We start from the raw sequence: 24007 nt of genomic DNA on the forward strand, positions 1-24007 counted from the left end.
TATTAGTCTAACAACCTAAGGACTAATGACACATACAATATCTCTACCTGAGTCTAAGTATATAGCTAAAGTCTACATAACAAGAAACAGCCAGACTGGAGAAACCTTCTTTTGAATTGTTGGCTAGGATAGTCCAAGAGACCCCCCAAATTAAATAGACTATTGCCACAGGCCTTGATTGCCCTACAGAACTTGAAGGTAAGACCCTACTGCTGAAGTCAGAATGTACTTTGGACCCAGGATTTGGAGCAATGTACCTGAAACTGACCTGGAAACCACTTCCCCTGAAGGCTAGCTTTCATCATTTTGGAGAGCACTATGAACGTGCCAAGGGAAAACATCAATAGATGGCTCAACACTGGCTTCAAGACCTGTGGGAGACAGGCTTGAGCCTAGGGTGAAAGTCTTATTGACAGCCATACAGCAGGCCTGAGGCAACAGCCCAACCGCCGGAGCCACAAGAAATGCCTTGTAACATTTGCTCCCATTGGCAGATCATGAAATCATGAGACTGATGTCTAGAGCTCGCCACTCCCTAATCACCACCCTTGAAATCCAAAATTGCAACACTTAGATATTGCAATAATCAAGGTCATGTGGTTTCCAGGAGTCCAGGCTCTGTAATCTGAAACCCAGTATGCTAATGAGGCATCCTACCCACTATTCTGTGATAGGATGTTAAGTCTGTTATGCTAATAGGATGCTAAATCTGTTATGCTAATAGGGTATCCGGACCACTACCCCTATGCCTTCCTGCAATAAAGCAGATCTGTGTCACTGAACCTGGTGTCCTGTGTCTGAATGCGGCAACGCTGGCACAGACTCCTCACCAGGCCTGGGGTCCAGACCAGACAACTGATTGGAGGAACTGAGAGAGCAGGAGAGCAGCCATAGCCAGTGGAGAGCAGCCACAGCTGGTAACCACAAAGACAAAATAACCACACCTATGACCAACACAGCAGTGCTGGCACTTTTATCTTGTGGGCAGTGAACAGCTACCTAATTGTACTAAAAGTCCACTCAATGGCATGAAACTCATGTGTGGTACTGTAAGCATAACCGAATACACATAGCTGAAGAAGTCATAGATCTTAGAGAAAACCCCAAGATTTTCATATGCATAGGCTAATGTAATTTCTTACTATGTGCAAAATATCTATGCTTATATTTCTTTTATACCCATCACTACTCACCAAAGAAGTTTCTTTTGCATCAGATGGAGACTATTACCTAGTACCACAACTGTTCATACACAGATACTGTCTATGAATTGCCCAGGCCTAAGTGACACATCTATAATACAACCTCTACACCTCAGGCTCATGAAACATAGAACAGGGGTAAATAGGTCACTAATGAATCTTTTAGTTTTCATTAATGAAGCTCCCTCATGCAACAGAGGATCAGTAACACAAAAGGTCACAAATGCCCAAAGTGTAGAGATTAAGACTCTGCAGAATGCTGGTTCTTAGAAATGACTCCTACATTAAACTTCACTGACCGAGGGTTCAAGACCATTGTGGAAGAGAGGGTGGAAAGATTGAAAGAGCCAGGGAGGTGGTGCATAACCAAATGGGCATAGATTCCTATAAGCTCCTCAGACCCTGCTCATGAGTCTACAGCAATGGTCTCAGCATACACAAATCCCATGCAAACTCAAGCAGACAAAAACCCAGCATAGAACTGGGGAAACAGACAGCAGACCCCAATCTTAGCTGAAGAAATGTTTGGCAACTGATTACTGCTTGGTGAGAAAGACTTGATTTTCCTAAAGTGAGGGACTCTAGACCTCAGTAGATGAACTCATGCCATGGAATGTCTGGGGACACAACCTTAACACAATAGGCCTTAACACAAATGACAGAATGTATGAATTCCAGTGGGGTGGTCTATAGGAGGGTTCCAGTGGGGATGGGGGTATAAAGATGATTAAGATTGGTGGAAATATTCTGTATGAAATACACAAAAATTAAATAAAATAATTTGACACATAAATTTCTGACATACTAAACATGATTGTACAAGTCAGCATTCCCCAGAGAAATAGAACTGAAATGGGGAGAAAGAGGGACCCCAGAGGGTTCTTAGTCTCATTCATCAAAGAATTTAAGAATAGACCCAAATGGAAGCTTTTGTAATTTTATTAGAATCTTAAAAGATAATCCTCAGGGCAGGTGAACTGGTAATCTTAGCAACTGCCTTGAGGAGGTGAATGATAGAAAGAAGGAAGAAAGTCATCAAGCAATGCAGGTTTAGAGTCTGCATGGTGGTCAGACATGGGGCTGGCTAGAAGCCACATGACTGGGAGAAGGAAGCTTTAGAGAAAAAGTAAAAAAAATACAAGATGCTAGGGGCAGCACATAGCCTTAAAGAAAGCATGTTTAGTAAGAAAGGCATGAAGAAGAAAAGGAGAGATTATGCTTTCCTGAAGAATTCAGTAAAGTGGACAGACTTACAGAAACCTACATGATTGTGGCTCATCTGGAAGTTTTGCAGAGATCTGGGGTAGTTCCAGGCAGGAAAAATTTGCTACCTCATTAACATACCAGGTATTCTATCCATCTATTTAACATAACTTAAGGTGACCCTGCCTTCCTAGGAGTTGTTCTATCACCAGGTAATTGACCAGTGAAACTGGAAAGGTAAGTCCTCCAACAGATAAGCTAGACATCTTATAGTCTGGACCAGTTAAATTTATGGGGCTTTTTGCTACTCTAACAGGAACAATAGGCAGTATCTATCTACATGGAGAGAGAGAGAGTATGACTGAAGGCTTAGGTTATTGTTCTTGGCTAGCATGAGCAAGACTCTAGGTTCATTCCAAAGCACCACTAAAATAAATGGGGAAGGGTAAAGGAGAGGAGGGAAGGGAAGAGAGATATTTTAAGGAATTGGCTGATGTGACTATGGTGGTTGGCAAGATTGGTAGATAAGTAGTCTTAAGACTCAGGGAAGAATACATGCTTCAGTTCAAGTCTAAAAGCAGCTAGGTTAGGGACCAGGGAAGAGCTGAGAGCTGCAGTTCATAATTGCTGCCTGTTGGCATGTTTTCTCCTGCTACATCTCTTTGTTGCAGTTTTGGAGGATTTGCCTCTGAGTGAGCTGAGGAAGGAGCCAGGTGCTAGCACAAAGTCAGCCTCCCCGGGGCAGGGTTGAAAGCACCTGGCCAGACTATTCATTATGTAGTTGAACTTGTCCCAGTGGGTTTGGGAGACAAACATGTCCTGAAAAGGGAAAACTAGAAGAAAATCAGTGTACAATGCAATACATCATTTTGACATTTGTTCTAGGCATATTGACTTATGAAGACTGAAAGTCTACATCAGAAGAGATGATTATTGAAGTTGACAAACAGCAGTAAATTCTGTTTTGACCTTGCCTTGCAGGGAAATTTAGCCACTTTGTAAGCACAAAGATGAACCCCAGCCTGGAGGATAGTGCTGTTTGTGCTCAGCTTCACAAGAAATAGATTGTGTATTCCTCATCTTGGTGTCTTCATTTTATTTGGTAGTTTTGTTATAAAAATGTTATGGTAATGGTTATATTAAATTTACGTTATTTATGTTTATATCAGGAATAGAAATAAAATTATGGAAATAATAAACTTGGTTGGTAGAATTTTTGGGGGGCGGTCTTTTTGACTGTAGCCCCAGCTGTCCTGGAACTCACTATGTAGACCAGGCTGGCCTTGAACTCACAGAGATCCACCTCCCTCTGCCTCCTGAGTGCTGTGATTAAAGGCGTCCACCACCACATCCAGCTAGAATTGTGTTGTTGTTTTTTTTTCCCCCTCTATAAAAAAGCCCTAGAGAGCCAGGGGTGGTGGTGCACACCTTTAATCCTGGCACTCGGGAGGCAGAGGCAGGTGGATCTCTGTGAGTTCGAGGCCAGCCTGGTCTACATAGTGAGTTCCAAGACAGCTGGGGCTACAGGGAGACCCTAAAAAAAAAATAGCCTTAGAGAGATTTGAGTTAGAGACTAGAAGTTTAAACAGCAATAGCAAAGAGTTTCTGATTTAAAAGGTGTTAAATTCCAATTATTACTTCATTATTACTTCAAAAGACTTATCTTTTACCTCTGTGGTTTGAAATGTAGCAGCACTGAAGAGGAGGTAGGAGTTGGTGAACTCTGATGGTGATTTCCTTGGGCTCACTCACTCCCTGTAAATATTGCTTTAGATCAAATTTACAGGAATAGACTCTTTACTAAGTGGAAGATTTTAGAACAAAAAGGACAGTGAGGTGGTTAGCTTTAATTGTCAACTCCACATAATCTATAATTGCCTTGGAAGAGAGTCTCAATGAAGGATTGTGTAGATCAGGTTTGCTTATGGGCATGTCTATAGGGGGATTATCTTGATTACATTGGTTGAATTGGGAAGACCAGCCCACTGTGCAGGTCACCATCCCCTAGACCAGGGATCCTGAACTGCTTAAGAGTGGAGAAAATAAACTGAGAACAGGCATGCAGAATTAATTCATTGCTCTCTGTTCTCAACCATGGATGTGACATGGCCAGTTCTCTCAAGCTCCTGCCACCATGACTTCTCTGATACGATGAACTGTATCCTGTAATTGTGAGCTAAAATAAACTTATTCTCCACAAGTTGCTTTTGTCAGGGTGCTTTTTATCTCAGCAACAGGGACAGAAATTGTTACTGAGAAGTGGAGCCATTACTTTGATAAACCTAACCATATGGCTTTTGGATTGTTTTGTGGGAGGAATGTGAAATAGTTTGAAACTTTGGGCTAGAAAGATCATTGAATGCGGGATATAGAGCTTAATGGGATTTTCTAGTGGGAACTTGAAAGATGATAATGCTGAGAGAAACACAGATAGTAGAGGCCAGCTTGTGGGGTTTCATAGTGGAACAAACATTCTATCAGAACCGTGATAGGGGTCATTCATGGTATATTTTGGTCAAGCATCTGGCTTCATGCCACTCTATCCTGAGAACTTAAGAGCTGAGTTTCTACCTAATGGACTGACTTGTTTGGCAGAGGAAATTTCAGGGTAGGATGGCATTCAGACTGATGCTAAAGAAGCAGCTGTAATTGGTACAAAGATCAGCAACATTATAGAAAAATCTCCTGTGCTGAACTTGGGCAATAGGAAAGTGTTTTCTCAGGGTCAGTTTGCATTAGCTGATAAAGCTGTGGTCCAGGGAGGCCAGACAACATCTGGAGCTGGCATCAGAACTTGGCAATGTAGAAAGTGTCATATATATGGTACTGATTTTAAAGGTGTAAGAGATACAAAATGGAGGAGGTCATGGAGAGTAGTTGAGGCCTGGTAGTATGGGGCAGGGTTGGAGTCTCAGCAGAGAGGCCCTAAAAGACCATTGCGTGAACCAGTAAAAGTGAAGACTCAGTTGAAATGGAGACCCCAGAATATTGGAGATGCCAGGACTGTGTAACATCCACCAAGGAGAGTGTAGGCATGAAGAATAGCTGGCCTAATGAAGAATCTGTGTGTGTATGTATGGTTTGCAGAGCTGGAGGGGTGGGGCTACACAAGCTCCTTAGAGCCCAGCCAAATTCATCACAGAGCCCAGCTGCCAGAAATGTAGTTGTAGGATTTGGTATTTTCCTGACTGGATTTTGGTTTTGTTTTGCTGTGATTGTTTCTTATTATATATAATCTGTGCCATTATATATTGGAAGTATATAAAAGGTTTTATTTTATGGGAGTTCACAGTTAAGAAACTTTGAACTTTTAAAATAATGACAATTTTTAAGACTATATAGATTTTTAAAGTTTGAGATTTTAGGGACAAGGGGTAGAATATTATAGCTTCAACTGATGTGTGTCACGTTGGCAAGGTGTGGAGTTTCAATGATTAGTTTTAATTGTCAACTTGACACCATCTAGAAACCTGGGAAGGGAGTCTCAATGAGGCATTATCTATATCTGGTTTGTCTATTGGCTTGTCTGAGGGGGACTATTTGATTACATTAATTGAGATGTGGAACCATTCCTTAGGTAAGGAACTATATGAGTGGAGAAAGTGAGCTGAGCACAAGTATGTACATGCATGAATTCACTGCTCTCTGCTCTTGACTACGGATGTTACATGGTCACGTCTCTCAGGCTCCCACCACAGTGATTTCCCTGCTATAATCTGAAACTCTGAGGTAAATAAATTCTGTCTCTTCTTTAAAAAAAAAAAAAAGAAAAGAAAAAAAGAGTTAACATGATTGACAAACCTTTAGCTATCTTAATCAAAAAAAGAGGGGAGGCTCACATTAATAAAATCAGAGACAAAAAGGGAAACATTATGACAGATACTGAAGAAATTTGAACAATCATAAGAAAATATTGTAAAAATCTAAATTACATTACATGAGAAAAATCTAAAAGAAATAGATGAATACATAGATATACACAGCCTACCAAACAATTAAAGATGAAGTAAATTATTTAATCTCTCCTATAACAACTAATGAAATGGAAGCAATAATTAAAATTTTCCAAAATACAAAAGGCTCAGGAATAGGTAAATTCAGCATAGAATTCTAGCACACGTTAAAAAAACAACAACTAATTCTCAAATTATTCTGAAAAAAAGAAAGAGAAAGAATACTTCCAGTTTCTTTTTATGAAGTGAACATTACCCTGATACCAAAAAAAAAAAAAAACAACAAAAAACAAAAAACAGAAAAAGATCCAACAATAAAGGAAAATTTTAGGTCAATCTCCCTAATGACAATGATCACAAAACTTCTCAATAAGTACTGAATTAAACAATCCATTTAAAGATCATCCACCATGATTAAGGTCACCTTATTCCAGAGATGCAGGAATGTTTTAAAAGACACAATCACTAAATGTAATCCAACACATAAACAGACTGAAGAACAGAAACCACATGATCATGTTGTTAGATGCAGAAAAGACTTTTGACTAAATCAGCATCCATTCATTATAAAAAAAATTATGGAGGTTCTAGGGATATAGAGGACACCTATAAACATAATAAAAGCAATATACAACAAGCCCACAATTAACATCATACTAAGTGGAAAAACAATTCAAAGCATTTCCACTAAAATCATGAACAAGACAAGGATGTCCCCTCTTTCCATTCCTCTTTTAGTCGGAGTAATGAGACACATGAAGGAGAGAAAAAGGACATAAATTGGAAAAGAAGAAATCAAAGCAATTTATTTCTGGATGATATTATTTTATGCATAAAGGACCCTAAAGACTCCATCAGAACACTCATACAACTGGTAAACATATTCAGCAAAGTAGTAGGATATAAAATTAATGCAGAAGGATCAGTAGCCTTCCTATATCAACAACAAATATACAGAGAAAAAAGCAACAAATATACAGAGAAACAAAAAAGGAGGGAAACAATTCCACTCAAAATAGCATTAAAAATCTTAGAATGAATTTAACCAAGGAGGTGAAAGACATATTAAAAGCTTTAATACAATGAAGAAGATACCAGAAGATAGAATGCTCTCCCTTGTTCAGTAGAATTAATATTGTGAAAATGGCCATCCTACCTCAAGCAATTTACAGATTCAACAAAATCTTCATCAAAAAGAATGCCATTGCATATAAGGGGGGAAAAGGGAATACTAGAATAAGAATGATTAATTAGGGTGAGGAATGAGAGGGAGTATGGGGAGGTATAACTAACACTAAAGGCCTTTATGAAAAGCCATATGGAAGCCTGTTATTATAGAATCATCTCAAAGAATATACATACACATTATAAAAGGAGATTAAAATATTTACCTTATTACAGAGGGCTATTGCCCCTATTAGACACTAGCAAAGTAAAAGCCCAATGCCAGGGATGAACTCCCTCTTTTGAAGCTGTTGACCAGAGGTCCATAGACTCTGAAACAGCCCATTGCCCCGATCTTGGTCACCCACCAGAACCTAAGAGCAAGACCCTATTGCTGCAGACACTATATAAATGAGTTATAGAACAAACAAGGAGAAAGAAAGCTGCTGCTGACTTCAAATTTTCTCTCTTTAATAGTGCTGGAAAGCACTATGCATTGTTGTCTACCAGAAGAAACAACTAGCCATTAAATTTACTTAGCTGTAAATCTTGCATGTTTCAACAACTACTAGCCTGACAAGATATGACCTCTGGTGCAATAGTGGCACAAATATTACTGGAGTCATCAGTCACTTTATAATTGTAATTATGGTTTGCTTCATAATATTGATCTCTTACCTGACACAGACATCAGGCTAGGAATATGTGGCTCAGCAGGGTACAGGCCATAAAGAAAAGCCTAACACTAATGATTACACTAAATAGATACAACATTAAAGGTACTCCTAACGACTTATTGTTATACCCACAGATTAATGCATTTCTCAACTTTCAGCAGAGAAACTTCCTTATTCAGCAGACTGTGGTTAATACATAAACCCACAACTGGCCAATATGTATACAATAAGAGACTTCAGAATGTATATCCTTGAATAGGACACCTATACCAAGTTTCTGCATTCCAAGGCTCAGGGATCATTGTGGAAGAGGAGTTGAAAAGATTGTAAGAGCCAGAAGTGGTGGACAGCCACAAGTAAACAGTTTCCAGACAGCTGGTCAGTTGTTCATATGAATGCTAACAGCATGTACAAGTCCCATGTAAGCTGAAGTCAGATAAAATCCTACCATAGATATGGGGAAGTGGGTGAGAAACTCCAAATTTATCTGAGGAACTATTGGAAACTGATGGATGCTGGGAAGGGGAGTGTATGTCTCTTTTAAGGGTGTGACTCTTGGTAGGTTAATCAGTCAGCCTCCAGTGACCCAGTGACTGAATCCACAAAAAGATATTTGGGGAAACATATTTTGGGATGTGTGTGTGTGTGTGTGTGTGTGTGTGTGTTATATGTACATATATATGTACATGTAATTTGGTAGGGAATAGTAAGGTAGTAAGGGGGATGGGAAGGGATCTAAATATGATTAAAATATATTGTATGAAATTCCCCAAAACACAATTAAAAGGGGGGGGGAATCCAACAAAATTCTTTATAGAAATAAATAAAAATGACCTCAAATTTCACAGGGAAGCACACAAAAAAATCTAGAATAGTCAAAACAACCCTGAACAGTAAAAGAGCTAGAGGTATCACTGTGCCTAATTTCAAATCCTACTACAGAGGTACAGCAATAAAAAAGTGGCTTCATGCTAGCATAGAAACAGGCATATTAATTAATGTAATAGAGTTAAGACCCTATACAGCAAAGAATACTGTCAATTGAGTGAAGAGGCAACCTACAGAATGGCCAAGAATCTTTACCAGCTTAATCTGCTTAATGTCTAGAACATGCAAAGGACTCAAAAACCATACATCAAAAAACCCACAAACAACCCAATTAAAAATTGGGCCAGGGAACTAAACAGAGAGGCTTCAAAAGATGAAGTGAAAATATCTGAGAAATATTTTTTTAATGTTTAACTTCATTAGCCATCATGGAAATGCAAATTTAAACTACTTTGAGAATTCATCTCAGCCAGAATGGCCAAGAGACAAAAGAAACTAAAGCAAAAACAAAACAAATGATGACAAATGGTGGCAACAATGTGAGAAAAGGGGACACTTACTGAAGGTAGGAGTGCGAACTGGTGCATCAAATATGGAAATCAGTTTGGAGAGTCCTCAAAAACCTAAAAATAGATCTCTCGCATGATTAAGCCATACCATTTTGAGGCATGCACCCAGAGGACTCTATATCTTACTGCAGAGATACTAGTGCATCCATATTCATTGCTGCTCTTTTCACAATATCCAGGAAATGGAAACAACCTAGATACCCATCAACAAATGAATAGATAATGAAAATCTGGTACATTAATAATGGAATATTATTCAACGATTAAGAAAAAAATCAAATTATGAAATTCACAGGTAAATGAATTAAGCTTTAAACCATTATCCTGAGTGAGGTAGCCCAGACCCAGAAAGAGAAGCATTGAATGTTGTCTCTCATATACGGATGTTAGCTTTGAATCTTTTGATATGTGTGCTTCAATTGGAAAATCCATAGAGGATAAGAAATGAGGTGGGGGGCTTCATGGGAGGGGAAATGAATGCAGTGATATAAAGGAGGAAAACGGAATAAAAGAGGAAGGGTTAAGTAGGGTGGAGAATAGGAGAACACGGTAGGGTAGGGAGCATGGGGAGGGGTAACTAGCACTAAAGGCCTTTTGAAAAAATTATGTGGAAATCAAGGACTGTAGAAGCAACTTAAAACATATACATATATAAAGAGCTTAAATGGAGTAACCATATACTGGAGGGACAACAACCCTACTAGATACCAAAGACTAGCAAATACAAAGCCCAAAGGTAGGAACAGACTCTCTCTTTTGGAATTGTTGACCAGGGGACATTCCCATAGACCCTCAAACAAGACTGTCTACTGCCATTGCTCTTGAATACCACCAGAATTTGATGGTAAGATCCTATTGCTGAAGATACTATATACATTCATAGTAGAAGATGAAGAAATCAAGCTGGTACTGACCTTGGAGCTTCAGCTCTACTGGATAGCTTGCACAGTGCTGGAAGTTGCTATGCACACTCCCAGAAAAGAAAAGTAATCGTTAGTATTACCCAGCTGTGAAACCTGTGAGTTATAACAATGGGCCTGGCAAGACTGAATTTAAGAAATACTTTACAAGCTTTCACAAGGTGGAGCCCATACCTGACGCTTTCATCAGGGCCAAGAACCTGTGGCTAGACAGGTCATAGGACAGGTCTTAGAAGACAACTTACTACTATTTTTCTGCTAAGTAGATACAGTATTAAACAAATTCCTAATTTGCTGTTATACCTATAGGTAGGTTAGTGCATCCTCAGTTCTCATCAGAGAAGCTTCTTTTTTGCAGCCGATGGTGATTAATAGAGTGGTGGTTTGAATGAGGAATATCCCCAAAGGTCCAAGTATTTGAATACTTGGCCCAGGCTGATGGTGCTCTTTGGGGAATTTCAGGAAGTGTGGCCTTGCTTGAGGAAGCACATCACTGGGGGTGGGCTTTGAGAGCTCATAGTCAAGCCCCATTTCCAGTTTTTCTCTGTTTCCTGTATATGCTTGAAGATATGAACTTTCAGCTTTCTGCTACATCTATCTTGTCCTTGTCTCCCTGACATGATGGCCTCATATTCCTCTGGAACTGTAAGTCCAATAAACTCTTCCTTTTATAAGTGGCCTTTTGTTGTCATTTTACCGCAGCAACAGAAGTAACTACTACAAACACAGAGAACCACAACTGGTCCACACGGAAAATGAAAGGCTGCTGAATGCTCAGTCCTAAATGAGACATCAATATCACAGCCCTCCTCCAAAGGCTATCTTCTCAAAGGAGGTGGTAAGTGAACAGGGGCGGGGGATTGTAAGATTCAGAGGCGGTAGATGAATACAGTGAAACTATGTTGTCTGGATACAACAGTGCAATTGCACATATGAGGCCACAGGTGTTGTGCCAGCATGTATAAGACATGTCCATCCCTAAGCCAGACAAAAACACAGCATGGAGTGGGGAGATGGGCAAGGAACCCCAGCATTGGGTAAGGAACTGCTGGCAACTCTGATAGCTGCTGGAAGTGGGAAAATTAGTCTTCTATAAGGGAGTGATGCCAGGTAGACTGGCCAGACTCCAGATGATAGGGTAAACCCATACCCAAGAACACTTGGGGAAGACAAATTGTACTCGATGGGCCTTAGAAAAGTATAAAGAGAGAACAGGAAGTGAGGGGAATAGTGAGGTAGGTTGGATCTGAGAGGAGATGGGGCAGGGGTTCTAAATATAATTAAAATACATTGTATGAAATTCTCAAAGAATCAATAAAAATATTATTTAAAAATTTATACAATATTTTTAATGTCCAGACACTGTACTAAGCTTTTTGCACATATTACCTCATTTAAATCTTCTAGTAACTTTCCCAAGCAGATACTACTATTATCTTCATTTTGCCAAAGAGAATTTGAAACTAAGAGGATAAACCTTTGTTTAGGTTGTCCTTTTGTGAGTGGAAAGGGCAAACTTGAGTACAGTTCTGTCTGCTTCTGAAGCAGTCAAAGGTTGGCCTTTGACACTTATCCTGAGAAAATGGTGAAAACAGTGGTTTGATCAAACAATTGTGATGTTTCCTTTCTCTTTAGGGTTTCTAACTTCTAAGGAGCTATTAGATATTGCAGTAATAGACTATCATGACTGCTTTAAAAAGATCAAGAAATATTTTGAGAAAATTATGTGACTTCAACATTCTATTTTTGTAAACACAAAAATAGACTTTATACAATAAAATACCTTAATAGTACACAACGTTATACCATTTCTATTTGAAAAGTTTTATTTATTTCTTTTGGAGACAGAGTCTCCCTATAGCCCCAGATGGCCTGGAACTCACTACAGATACTTGGGTTGGTCTCCATCTCACAGAGATCAGCCTGCTTCTGCCTCCCAAGTGTTGGTATTAAAGGCTTGAGTCATCATTCTTGGCCTGAAAAGTTGTTTTTATATGTATTCTATGTAGTGATCTACTTCAAAGAGCAGATCTTTTAAATTTCTGAAGTGGAGATGGACTGTTATGGTGAATAGGCATCTGGCCTCTTTGGGGAACAGGAGTCTTTCCCATTCCTTGTGGAGTGGGAGTTATGACTGTCCTCACACTACACCTAAAGCTTCTAGCCAGAAACTGCCTCTGACTCTCAGATCCAATGAGTTTCCAGTGGGCGAGTGGAAGAAGAGCCCCCCCACCCCCTGCACCCACCATGCTGCTCCAGGGCTAAAATATTAAGCTGGGGATCTGGAGTGGGTCAGTCAGGATAATAGCACCCTCTTAGATACTTAGTCTACCACTTCTGTGACATTCTACAGGTTTCTTAGATACTGGATTTACTCTGTTATTTGAGGAAATTCTACTCAATACTGGCTCTTTCCCAGAACCCCCAAAACTGTTCCTGGCTCCTTTATAAATTTTCTTGTGTTTTCCCTTCTGTATTCAATCTCTTTTTAAGAATATATATTATTTCAGAAACACGACATGGCCTTTGCATTGCTTGTACATTATTTTCAAGGCAAGAAAAACCATTTTCTCAAAACAGTATTGTTTAGTACAGTTTAACAACCTGTATAGGGCTAAATGTAAAGCAATACTGCCCTTGTAATTATCTTGTCACAGACATAAGAAATCAGATGAGGATATGACTTCTTTGCAAAAGCAAATTCAATTGTGACATTAAACAAATGTCATGACCAAACAAACACAAATAGCAGGCTACCAACACCAGCAACTTACCATCACTACCCATTACATTATACTGGCAGGTCATCATTTGCTTGGAAAATGCAAGGTCAGAGTTAGAAAATATTCACTGAAAACCCACCACCTCCAAATTTGCAAGTGTTTATGGATGCCTTAAATGAAAAATAATTCCATGTTTATGCTTGTTTCTTTAGCAGTGGCTTCAGGTGTATTTTAATAAGAATTCACCCTAAATTTCCAAATTAAGACATTAGAGCCTGGCGGTGAAGAGGTTAAAGCAGGTGCTTGGTCTGGTATACATAATGAATTCTAGGCCAGCTGGGATTACAGGGAGACCCTGTCTCAAAAAAAAAATTTTTTTTTTAAGGTATTAACATGAAGTAGAGGAAGAGCATTCAGGGCTCTAAGAAGCCACAATATGTACATGTGGACTTGCAAAAGGCCAAAGGGCCCAGTACTCCTTTCCTATTCAGCCACTAGCTTCCTTAGGGTATTGGAGCAGTTCAGATGACCTGGAACAAGGTCGCTTAATGAATAACCAGAGAGTTAACCAAGGGGAGTGCTCCACAGAAGACTGCCCGAAGGTGCAAGCCTGAGACCCAGGCACTGGAGAAGCCACCAGGAAAAGAATGATGCTTGGCTTTTGTAGCTGATTAAAGAAAAGATCTTCCTTCGATGTGCAGTCTTGGTTAGAGAAACAAAGTCTCATTAGTGCCACTTTGTTTCATCCTATTTCCTGCAGCGAGGACCTGGGTCACGCTTTCCAGCTTTCTGGGCTAGGCAGCAGCTTCCCCTAAGCCCTCCCCTTTCTTTCCCACCAATTTCCATTTTGTTTACCCATCCACCTAGGCTCCATCCCGCAGGTGCCTCCACATAACCAAACTTGGTACCTTCCCAGGAGGAAAGGAGATTCTGGCTTCTTTTGAGCACTAAGGAGAGCCTGCCCCGTGGGAGTGACACGAGTGGGACATTTTGTTTCTTTGAAGGCAGCAGATTTCCCCAGCAAGCTCTGGCAACAAACCACTAGTTGCTGGTTTCAGCTGCCTGGATCTGAGGCTCATGCAGGTTGTGAGCCCACCCCACTTCCATCTCTAGCTTGAGAGGCCAGATAATTAAAGAGCCTCATACCTAACAGCAGGGCTACACTGTCACTTAAAACACACTTCTGTGATCAGCTTCTCTAAGCATTCCTGAGCCCTGCTGTGTCTTCTAAGAACTTGGATAACTTTGCCTGTAAAGCGTTCTTCTCATCAAATTACTAAGCTGTTTTTTTTTTATTGTTTTGTTTTATTTTGTTTTTTCAATACCTCTGGTTCTGGCAGTACAAGTATTTTCAGCTAGCCCACCTTTTATTTTACATGAACATATTTATTGATGTCCTAAAGGTGAAAGAAGGAAGAGAGAGGGAAGAAGAAACTCATAATAGTAGCAAGGAGCTAGCTTCTTTTAAGGACTTTATTGGCCTTTTGGGTACCCCCAACATTATTAACACAACAAACTGTTTGATAATGATCTTGGGCATCACTCTTGTTCCTTGATCAAATCTCCTGGCCTAAGTACCATTTAGAAAATACTGTGACACAATGAATCTGGAGTTGGATGGCTTCTTATCTGAGGAATCCTTGTAGTATTTTGGAGACTACCAGCCTACTCTGCATTCCATCCAAGCTTCATCTATTAAGCATAAACTTTGGGCCGATTCCTTAATACATCTAATCTTCAATTGCTCCTTTTATAGAATCAGAATCTTAGAGTGTCTCTTCTAGGTAGGCCAGGAAGGTTCACTGACATGATATATGAAAAAGCCCTTCAGGAAGGCCTGACATGTAAGTGGCCCCTAAGATAACTATAGTCATTGTGGCACCTTTTACATCTTCATTTATTTGCAATATGAGTAGTCAGACGAGTTAAGGAGAAAGTCATGTGTTACATACTAAATTAGAATTGTTTTCACTTGAATTGGAGAATCTGGTTCTAAAATTCAACAGATCAGAATTTTTTGTTCTTTTATTTATTTTTAATTTTTTTGTGTATGAATGTTCTAACCTGCATGTATGTAAGCACACCCGTGTCATGAAATGCCCGCAGAGACCAGAAGAGGGCATTGAATCCCCTGGAACTGAAGTTACAGACAGTTGTTAACCACCATGGAGGTGCTGTGAACAGAACTCCAGTCCTCTGCAAGAGCAGTCAGTGCTCTAAACTGGTGAGCCATGTCTCCAGCCCCCCAACAGAGCAAAATTTCAAAAATCAAATGTACACTTACAACTGGAAGACGCAATAGACTTGATACATATGCTAGATTACATCTTTAAATGAGCACATGCTTTAAACCCAAGACGATAAGTATGGGAGATGAAATTTTAAAAGAATTTGGAGTTCAAAGTGGGAGATTTTAAAACATCTCTGAGGAAAAAAACATACTTTGATCTGTCATGTAGAATGTTGACTAAAACATTTATATACTTCATCTGTAATACTATTGTGGAACATTGAGAAACATTTTCTGATTTCCTGATCTTATAAAATTACAGTCCATTGTGAGTTCATATACTTTAGACTGTTCCAATTCACTCTTTTCTAAAATGTGTCTTTTTCCAAGGGCACTTAGGGTAGTTTGCCTTGCAGTTCTCACTTGTAGATGTGTGTGTGTGTGTGTGTGTGTGTGTGTGTGTGTGTGTGTGTGTGTGTGTGTGTGTGTGTGTGTGTGTGTGCGTGTGTGTGTGTATGTGTGTGTGTGTATTTGAGATGGGGTCTCACTTTATACCCATGACTGGCCTGGAAGTGCTTATGTACACCTGACATGTGCTACCATACCTGACCAATATATCACTTTAGAATAAAATGAAACAAAAACAAAATGAAGAAAGAAAAAACCCAAGGACACCTGTGATAATAACTTCTATTTCAGTCTCTATTCCAATGATTGATAATAATGAAGATGAGGATGATGGCAATCAAATTCTAATTATGCACTTTAAATGAAGGATGAGTAAGTCTTGTTTTGTTGTGGTTGACATAAGAGTAGAGACTAATATTTCATTTGAGCCCAATATATTGATCTTGTTTTGCTGGACATTGCTAAGGGGACTGTGCTAGAAACCACTATTCAGAAAATGTTACCATGTGAGGTTTAATTATAACATTGTCTATGTTTGCTAATTTCCATAGATATAGATGGAGGATAGATAGCCTCAGCTTATATTTTGGTGCCCTTTTTATAACTGACTTTAAAAGTCTAGTTGCATATAGTGTCCACTTTTTAAATAACTCTGGGTGGGTGTCATCCCACATTAAAAACTAATAAATCACCTTATTATTACTAGTGATGTTTGGGAAGAATGGCCACTGACCTGATTTTGACCCATTTGGGATGCAGATTTCTGATTATGCTCAGCTCAGGATGCTTCATGGATTATTAGGATATTTTTATAAAGGTAACAGAAGGAACTTATGCAATGGTCAAGCCCATATTTGGACAAGAATGAGGATCACTATATTCCACATATGTACATTGCATAGATTATTGTGCCACTAAATTTTCTCCTTCCCACCTTCTGTTTGACCCACCCCCACTCTCTCAGGGTCTTGTGCTCTTGAGGCAGGTGGACAAATCCACCACGTAACACATTTTTATCTTGGGTTTGGTGTGCTTTATATGATACAGAGGGAGGACTTACAAAGAAACCACTGCAAGGCACAGCTCTGCGATTCCCGCCCACCCCCTCATTCTCCATTAGCTTTCGTCTGTCCCGGTGGGACCTCAGTCTCAGCCCAGGTCTGTAAATGCCTTATCTTGCTTCCCTGCTTGCAGGATGCCCCCACCATTCGACGGGTAGCTGCACACACTTCCTTGTTCCAGTTCCAATCTTGCCTCCACGTTAACTCTGCCAAAGGCTTGGCTCCTCCCTTCTTCCCAGGGTGCCCTGTTCTCGCCAGTAGCTCATGCTTCTCGGAGGAACGAGTGCTTTCCAGGCTACAACTACAGAGGCACACAGGATTCTGTAGTTCATTTTTGTTCATTAAGGAGCCCTTTAGAGCATTTCTAGTTGACCTGGCATGGATCTCTTCTGAGACCCAAGGCTGTACTAGTACTGCTTGACTAGCCTGGGCTGAGATGTTACTTCTCTCCACATTCCACCCACTGCCCATGTTGGTCTTTTGCCCACAGTCTTTGAAAGTTTAATTTTAATCTCTTATGCTTATAGAAAGAACTTCTCTCGTCCAAACATTTTACCACAGAATTACGGCTGAGGCTCTCTAGAATGTGCTTTCTCTAAACGGAATGAACTATTTCTCTCTTTAGAGGTTGAATTCTTGGTGAGCTGCAGCAACAGGTGGAATTTTAATATCTTATTAACAGAACAGGTAGACGCTTTTTCTCCCATGAATCTGGTGGATAGCTATCTTCATGTCATTTAAAAACACTTCTTACTATGCAGCATCTCAGGATGTCATTGATTGGTGTCATGCTGAACCCAAAAAATTAGCTTTGCCCAAATAGCAAAAATATATTGCAGAGTAGAAAGTGTAGTGTAGGACATCAGTCTTATGAGATGATCTGTAATCAGAGGGCTTTATGGTTTTGAAAGAATAGTGTTCCAAAATTTTGTGCTGATCCCTGGACCCATGTACATGAAATGACTTCATTATGGACACAACATATTCCAGCATCCCCTTGACTTTGTCTTGACTGTAACATATATATTGGATGTTGATTAGAGGGTATGGTGATTTCAGGTCTAGGACATAAGAGACAGGGTGCATTTTCACTGCCTTTTCTGTTTATCTGGCATTATCTGACAAAGTCATGGCTTGGTTACTCTGCTAGACAAAGGAAGATAAGAGAAAAGAGAATGAGCTAGTCACGCAACGAATCAACCAGCCAACCAAATAAATGACCAATTTGTAAACTGACTGATCAGTCAGTCAATCAACAAGCTAACTCATCTGTTATCTCATTTTATACCTCTACATCCTATATATATTCTATATAACCCATACTTGAGAGTTTCAAAAGTTATTAAGAATCCTTTGTCTGAATTCAAGATTTGGTGTTAGGAAACCTAAAATGAACCTTTAAAATAACTGACAATGAATGATTTTTCAAGCATTGCCAATTAGAGATAATAAAAAATTGGGGTTGTTTTTTCCTGTCTTTTTGAGACAGGGTCTTCCTGTAGCCCCAGCTGCCCTGGAACTCACTATGTAGACCAGGCTGGCCTTGAACTCACAGAGATCCGCCTGCCTCTGCCTCCCAAATGCTGGTATTAAAGGCATGTGCTATCCATCTACTGTCTCGTGGTTGTTGGATTTTACATTCATGACTTGTTTTATATGGCTCAAAATTTCAATTGATTGAGTTATTTTCCACCCTTGATGGTGCCATATTTGAAAATTGTTTTATAACTAGTATAGGGACATTTACTTTTAAATAAATGGTCAAGAAATTGAATAAAGGTATTTTAATTAAACACATTGGATTTTAATAAAATCGCATACCTAATATTTGCTATTAAAGTATTTTCAGAAGTCATGATGGTACTGGAAATGAGAATCCTATACCTGAAATACTACACAATACCCTCTTCAACTTTGAGAAATAGGAAGCACATACATGGAAACTGTTTTTCAAATTCAATCACTATGGCATGGCTTGGGGTAGTTTCTCAAATACTACAAATAAACATTAGGATTTCAGAAAACTTTCATGAAAAAAAAATGTGATGTTGGAGACTAAACCCAGGGTCTTTTTTATTTATTAGTTTTATTTTATTTGTATAAGTGTATTGCCTGCATGTGTGTAAGCATATCTGTGTCATACAATGCCCATGGAGGTCAGAAGAAGGTACTGGATCCCCTGGAACTGGAGTTACAGATAGTTGTTAGCCACTGTGTGGGTGCTGGAATTCAAACCCAGGTCCTCTATAAGAGCAGTCAGTATTCTTAACCTCTGAGCCATCTACCCAGCCCTGAACTCAAGGTCTTATACCTGTTAGGAAAGTGTTCAAAAACTGAACTATGTCCCTAGTCTTACAAAAAACCTTTTTGAAAATTTCAGTAACTATAAATCATTGCTAATATGCACTTATATTCTATAAGGGGCCTTGGCATAGCTCTCATTTCAAGCATTTGCAGGAGACTATGTTCAAAACCCAGCATAGGCAATGATTTCTATGCAATAATTTATATTTATATTTTATTTCCAACTTGTTGATGTCATTATAGCTTTGAATGTTATAAACAAAGTGAAAAACCAATTTGCCTTTTGTACTTTTTCCTTGTTTTTAAAATACTTTTAGAACTAACAAACATTTTTATTAACTTTTTTTTTTCAAATTAAAGACAATTTCAAGGGGCTGGAGAGATGACTCAGCAGTTAAGAGCACTGGCTACCCTAGCAGAGGATCCAGGTTCAATTCCTGGCACTCACATGGCAGCTGAGTACCATCCATAACTCTGGTTCCAGGGTATCACAAAATGACAGTAAAACATTCTTTCCAACAAATATCATTTCACTTTAAGTATAGTTTAAGGTAAATTTCACTTAATTTTTCTCTGAGGAACAGTTAGATGTTCTCAAAATAAACAAATGGTCACAAATATAAACATACTACACAATAGTATCAAAAAATAAAACAGTGCTGTGCAACAGAGTCTGAAATTAGAACATTTCACTTGCTTTCTGAAGTTAGAGAACATTTTACTTGCTTTTAGTAGTGCCGACCCAACAGATTAAGATCCTGTTCATGGGGAAACAGCCTTAAGAAAGAAGTGATAAAAAGGTATAATTAGTAGTATGAATCACATTGTTTCAACCCCTTTCCTCAAACTGTAAAGAAGATCTCATGTTTCTAAATGAACTTTTAACTAGAAATTTAGGAGTTCTATTTGGATCCACTTTTACTGCCAAAAATTTCTTACCATGTTCCTTTTTCTTCAAATCTTGATGTCGCATCTTTTCTCTTTATCATTGTCACAGAGCTAGATAATATCTCTAATACTTATTTGCTAACAGTATAATTATATATACAAGTTCTTTATTAATTAAAATGGTACTTTGGTGATAATGAAAATTTATTTATAAGAATTTCATCAATCCCAAAAGTTTTGGCAAGTAAACACCTTTTATTTTCATCTTTCACCTATACATATTTAATGCTCAAATTTATTATGTTCTGATAGAGTTTTGACCTTTATAAAAGTTTTAATTTTTTTCCTTGAGCTCTGCCTCAAACAATAACCTATTCATTAATGGATTCAACTAGTATAAATAAGAAATTTTACACTATAAGTAAAATTGTCAAGCTCTTCTTGAAAGCCTTAACTTTAACATGAAATAGGTTTCCTAAAGGACAGTTCGTGTTTTTAGTTTCTCTCTAGTGCATTAATTTTCTCACCACCTTGACCCAAACATGTGACAGAAGCAACTTAAGGGAGAAAAGGTTTATTTTGGCTCATGGTTTCAGAGGCTACAGTCCATCATTGCCTAGAAGGCACAGTGACAAGATCAGACACAGGTTCTTCCCATAGCCCTGACCAGAAAGCTAAAAAAGAATACTAGCAAGGATGTATAATCCTCAAACACCCAGATCCAACCTCCTAAAGGCTCCACCGCTTTAAAGTTGTTGCCATAAGCTGAGGACCAAGAGCTCAAAACATGAACCTGTAGGGACATTCTAGATTCAAACCTCAACATAAACTTTAATGAATTTCAATTAGTCAAGTAGGTTTATAATTTTACAGATAGAGTTTTTCACGAAGGAGACCAGAGAATCCCTAAGAGAGTTTAGACTATAAATCAGGCACAGTTTAGTAAAAACGTCATAAAAAACCTTTTATGTGATTTTTTTAGCACTATTGCTTACCCTTATGAAATGGTGAATTTAAACCAAATTAATAAGTTTATAATCTTAATTATGTTTCCTACAAACTGTATTGCTTTGAAAGTAATATGGATATTGATGTAATACATTGAAATTAAATTAATTCTAAACAAATTATAATATTTTAGTCAGATTTAAAATTAGTTCTACAAAAAGTAACCATCCCACAGGGCAAAGTAACGCTAGAATTTTCACCTTTTCGCTAAAGAACAAAAGTCCATAGAAAAACAATTAAAATTTGACCTTGCTTTTCCTAAGCAGGGGATAACAGGGATATCAGGGAAAAACAAACAATAAAACAAACAAAAACCAAACAAGTAAACAAAAAAATCCATTTTTCTTTCTCTATCTGTAATCTTTTATCCTAAGATTATGGCAATTATATTTATATGTTCTTTTCCAGCTTCTTCAAGTATGGGGTAACAACTATGGTTTTGTCTGTGAGAAGAAATGAATAATTATTAATACAGAACTCAAAAGAAGAATGGGAGGCACAAAATTTAACTGACATTGGCTTTTAAGAACCTCACAATGGCCCTAAAATGCCAGATTCAAAAACAAACAAAGATTACAGCAGCAAGCTACTACTTTACCACACATTAAGACCTCTGAAACAGACAATAGCTTTCTGTTTCTCTTCCAATCAACCTGCAATATCTTTTTGTTTCTCCTGATTTTTGGTTGTAGGCAGTTCAAGACTGGTGCACTGCATGGGTTCAGCCTTTCTCATGATGATCTCAATCTTGGTTGCAGTCATAGTTACATAACTTTGTTTTACATCAGTCACACTCCATAATTTCACATTTTGATGAAATTCCTTCTCCCCTTCAAATGCAATGTGCACATTAAACAATATACTATTTTCTTCTATTCTTCTAAGCTCTGGAAGTGAATTTTTAGCATACACTGAGATGGTGACTTCACCCACAGTTTGGTGCTAATCATGTCAAAAGAGAATAACATTTTTCCCAGCATTCTTTTTAGTCCATGTTTCCCTATTGTACAGTCCTCTTGGGATAAGAATGTATTAAAACCAAAGGTTTTTTTTTCTTCTACAACAGCTTCAATATTTCATCCCCTAATGCAGAATAGACACTTCTGAATGATAGAGACTTTGTCTACACTTTGCAGACCCTGACCTGTCTTTTCACACCCTCCCTTTTAAAAAAAATTATTGAATTGTTTTTGTGTTTCAAACAGAACATTTCAAACAATCTTAAACATCTTTATACCCCCATCCCCACTGGCACCCTCCCATAGTTGCCCTCCCCTTGGAGTCCATAGACTCTGTCATCCCTGTTAAGTCCCACTCTGTTCAGTGTCCCCACCCGTTCCCCTGTGCAAGTCTATCCACTGACTCCAGTCAGCCTATCCAGAATCCCTTATCTTAGGAAGTACAGCTCTTCTTCTTCTAGCAGCAATCAGTTGCCAACATTCCTTCAGATAAGTTTGGGGTCTGCTGTTCATTTTCCCAGTTCTATGCTGGGTTTTTGTTGCCTGACTTTGCATGGGACTTGTGTATGCTGACACCACTGCCATAGAATCATATGAGCAGGTTCCCAGTAGCTTGTAGAACTCTGTTTCCATATGGTCATGCACCTCCTCCCTGGCTTTTACAATCTTTCCAGTCCCTCTTCTGTGATGGTCCTTGAGCCTTGGGTGGGTGGAGTTTAATAAAGGGACCCTGTGCATGGACCACAACTCAGCAGATTCTTGATCTCTACACTTTGGCTATTTGTGACCTTTTGTGTTCCTGGCCCTCCGCTGCATGAGGGAGCTTTGTTATGGAGAACTGAGAGATTCATCAGTGTCATTAGTGTCCTGCATTGCAGATGTGTCCCTTAGGCCTAGGCAATTCATAGACAATGTCTGTGGTGAACAGTTGTGGTAGCTGGTGATAGTTTTTGACTGATGCAAAATGAGCTTCTTTGATGGGTGGTGACAGGGATATTTGTCTACAAATATAAGGATATATATTTTCACACAGTAAGAAATCACATTAGCCATGTGATAGACTTGGGGGTTTTTCCTAAGATCTATGACCACTCCAGCCATGTGTATTAGGTCATGTTTACAGTACCACACTTGAGTTTCCTCCCTTTGAGTGGGCTTTTAGTCAAATTTTACAAGAGGTCCCAATCTTAATTTCATAATTGTCTTCTTTTTTTATCTTCTCCAATCCCTGATGACAGTTTACCAAGTGTTTGTTTTAGGGAAGCAGAAATTTTTAACTCCAAATTTGTCATTGATTCTTCTGGGCTTGGCCTTTTTATTGCTTCTACTGGTTTAGGGACTTGAATGACATGCTTCTGAAATTTGGATTTTAATTCAGATAGTTCCTTCTCAATAATGTTGACTTTTGGCTTGACTACTTCAGGTGACTTCTCACTATTATGCCTACACTTTGTACAGTCCAGAATGCTCAAGAAGTCAGAAAAATCTTCTCTTACAACAAAACCAACTCTTCAGTGTATCATAAAAGATGGGAACCCTGAGTGGTATGTGCAGGTATTGTCCACATTGGCATTGGGGTCAAAGCACTGACCATAGACAGAGCTGTAACACAGCAGCACCATTCCATGTTTCAGGTGAAGTCAACAAACTCTGGACGAAGTCAAGACAACCTCTACTCTTGGCTGCCAGCACCAGAGTCATGAATCCAGACACCCCTTTTCCTCTTCTAAACAGACGTCTTTCTGGATGACTGAACTATGGCAAAGCACTGTCTATGGACTAAAGTGTTAGGAAACCCTCATTATTGCTTTATTTGAACTTTTGAAACAGAAAAAATTATTTATTGTTAAGTTAATTTATAATAAAAGCCATGATTTTAGCTTATATATAAAGCACTAAAATTATATCTA

At 38.8% G+C, this 24007-nt stretch overlaps 1 pseudogene; it reads right to left on the bottom strand.

Annotated features, from left to right (window-relative positions):
• Nucleotides 1-21786: 21786 nt before the first annotated feature.
• LOC103744397 lies at nt 21787-23719 on the bottom strand (annotated as a pseudogene).
• Nucleotides 23720-24007: the final 288 nt, after the last annotated feature.

The sequence above is a fragment of the Nannospalax galili genome, unplaced genomic scaffold (genome assembly GCF_000622305.1).
Source record: "Nannospalax galili isolate Female #2095 unplaced genomic scaffold, S.galili_v1.0 scaffold223, whole genome shotgun sequence".
Classification (NCBI taxonomy): domain Eukaryota; kingdom Metazoa; phylum Chordata; class Mammalia; order Rodentia; family Spalacidae; genus Nannospalax; species Nannospalax galili.